Consider the following 2,960-nt stretch of genomic DNA (forward strand, 5'->3'; position numbering starts at 1 on the left):
TCATTTTTCTTTTCTCCTTTCTTTTTCTTCTCTTCTCTTTTTTTTAAACAACAAATTGACCTAACTTCTATTTTCTGGTGGCATTATTTTTTTTTATTTTTTTTATTTTGAACTTTGACTCTATAGTTGATTCCAAAAGAGGGGGGTCAAAGAAAAATAAAATAGGCTCAAAAGGGGTGACGAAGGGCATAAGTATTTAGGTAGCAGAAAAATGGCCACCCGCCTCAAGAATGCCAAACATACTATCTCTTCTCAGGTTCGGCATTGATAGACATGAATGTCTTCTTGGTTTTGTTAGTTGTACAGCTCCGTAGTCAATATCTTATTCGCAACAAATGATCTTTCACAAATTGGAGCCACATTTTATTAGTCTTTGCCTTGATGTGAAATGATACATTTCAGTACCAACTAATCTATTTTAAATTCCCTGGAATGTACCTTCTTTGGAGATTTGGGTCATCTTCCCTGATATGATTAGATTATGGCAGGTCGTGGCCAAAGAGCCTTTCATCGATTACTTCAACTAGGCTCCAAAACTTTCAATTATCATTATGCCGGTATTCATGATAGGTTTGAGATAAACATCTCTACAGATATGACTATATTGTTTCCATGTGACACAGGCTTATCATCAAAGTTCTTCAACTTCTTATTTATCCTTCGAGTATTTTTTCTCGATTCAATTCAAGATTAGACAAGCTTTCTAAAATCTAGCCGAAAACTCCGCATGCATGTCATGTTACTAAAATTGGCGTGAAAAGAACTATATATGTAAAAGAACCATACATAATGGATTAAAATGAGACAAAGCGAAAAGTTGCATTTTATTGATTAAAGGATATAGAGGTTTGATGATAGGACAATCAAACAACATCTGGATCACAACCTCGAAATAATACGGATGATAGAAATTATGACAAAATAAGTTACCAAGACTCCTTCCCGGCAAGGTGGGGAGTGTCTTTCAAATTATCAAGCTCAAACATCTTAGCTACGAATTTGCGCATCAGCATCAAACAGGACCTTCAGCAATTTTGATTGCCTTGCATTCAACGGACAGGTTCTTGACATTTTTCACCAAACCGTACCCACATTCTTTATCATTGTAAATCATATGAACAGTGCGTGCTTGGTCATGACGTTTAGGATGCCATTATCTTGAACCATGATCATTCCTTCTTGAATCATCATTTCTATTTCCTTTTTCAAAGCCCGACAATCCTCAATGCTATGCCCCTGGACATTAGAATGGTACATGCACCGTACATCAGGGTCAAAACCTTTTGCATATGGATCAGGAACATACCCTTGAAGCGGCTCAATCATGCCACAACGTTTTAGCCTTTCAAACAAACTTATGTAGGATTCTACGATTGGCGTGAAATTGTCCCTCTGCTTATGTTCCCTTTCACACTCTTGTTTTGGACGAGGACGAAAGTATGTTAAAGCCGGGGCTCGCATATATTGGCGATTGGATAGCTTGGCATAAGACTGAGCATTGAATGTTGCATACAGTAGAGCAACTGAGTATCGTGGATCTGGGGGTTGAGATCTTCCCCTTTGGCCTCTTTTTACCCGTGATGCCATCATGGCCTCCTCATCTTTCTTCTTTTGATTAACAAGGTTGTCCGGTCTATTCTGGATTTCTTGGGTGGCTGCTTTGAGAGCTACTTGACTTATAATTCGGCCAGTATTGAGGCCATTCTCGATCATTTCTCCTATCTTGATTGCGTCAGCAAAAGGTCTGCCCATTGCGGACATCATATTTTGAAAATAATCAAGATCCTGAGCCTGAAGGAAGACAGTGATTAACTCATTGTCATACATGGGTGGCTTAACTGTAGATGCTTGCTCTCTCCACCTAACGGCATACTCCCTGAAGCTTTCAGTCAGCCTTTTCTTCATATTGGACAGGGAATTGCGATCTGACGCAATGTCAATGTTGTACTGAAATTGTTTGATGAAGGCTTGGGCCATGTCATCCCAAATGTGCCAGTGAGAGACATCTTGGTCAATGAACCATTCAGAGGCTACCCCCACAAAGCTCTCCCCGAAATAAGCCATCAACAACTCTTCTTTTCCTCTCGCGCCCCTCAGCTGGTTGCAGTACTTTTTCAAGTGGGCGATAGGGTCACCGTGTCCATCATATTTCTCAAATTTTGGGGTCTTGAACCCTGGTGGAAAATGGATGTGAGGAAACAAGCATAAATTACTGAATGAGACACTTTTGTGACCACCTAGTCCTTGTATGTTCTTTATGTTCTGCTCAAGAATTTTCATTTTCCTGACCATCTCATTTGCCTCTCCTGTCTTGAGAGCCTTTTCATTTTCTGTAGGTGACTCATACTGTAGGGTCTGATTGTGTGGAGTCGAAACCTTAAAAGCCATATCTGGAGAGTAGCACTGGCCATCATAAGCATGATATAATGGCTCGATGTTTGGTCTCGTCATAGGATTTGGTGGCGGGATTGTATACACTGGTGCGCCAGACATAACAAGAGGGGTGTTCCTAAACGGTGCGGCAGGAGGTCGTACATTGGAAGTACCAGGGGCGGCAGGGAAATTGTAATTTGGCACATACCCCGGAGGAAGAATGTGATCACTCGTTATGGGGAGCGGTGGTTGAGTATCCTGGGGTACGGTGTAAGTTCCCTCTGAGGGACCTTGAGGCGGAGGCTGACCGGAGACCCAAGCCTGATACACGTCAGACAGTTGTCGTTTCAATCTTCTTACTTCCTCCGACTCTTGCTCAACTGATTGACCCTGAGGGTCGTCACTAACCACCTCGATTCCATCATTGTTAGCCATTGCGACCTTCTTCTTAGATCAGGTAAAGTAATGATGTGTTTCCAGTTTCACCACAAACCAACCAGCTTAAACTTACTAGATAAGAGACAACAAACGTGTTAGGGTTAAGCATTTTACATATATGAATCAGACGTAACATGCCATGATCCTAA

The sequence above is a fragment of the Nicotiana tomentosiformis genome, chromosome 12, assembly GCF_000390325.3.
Source record: "Nicotiana tomentosiformis chromosome 12, ASM39032v3, whole genome shotgun sequence".
Taxonomy (NCBI): Eukaryota; Viridiplantae; Streptophyta; class Magnoliopsida; order Solanales; family Solanaceae; genus Nicotiana; species Nicotiana tomentosiformis.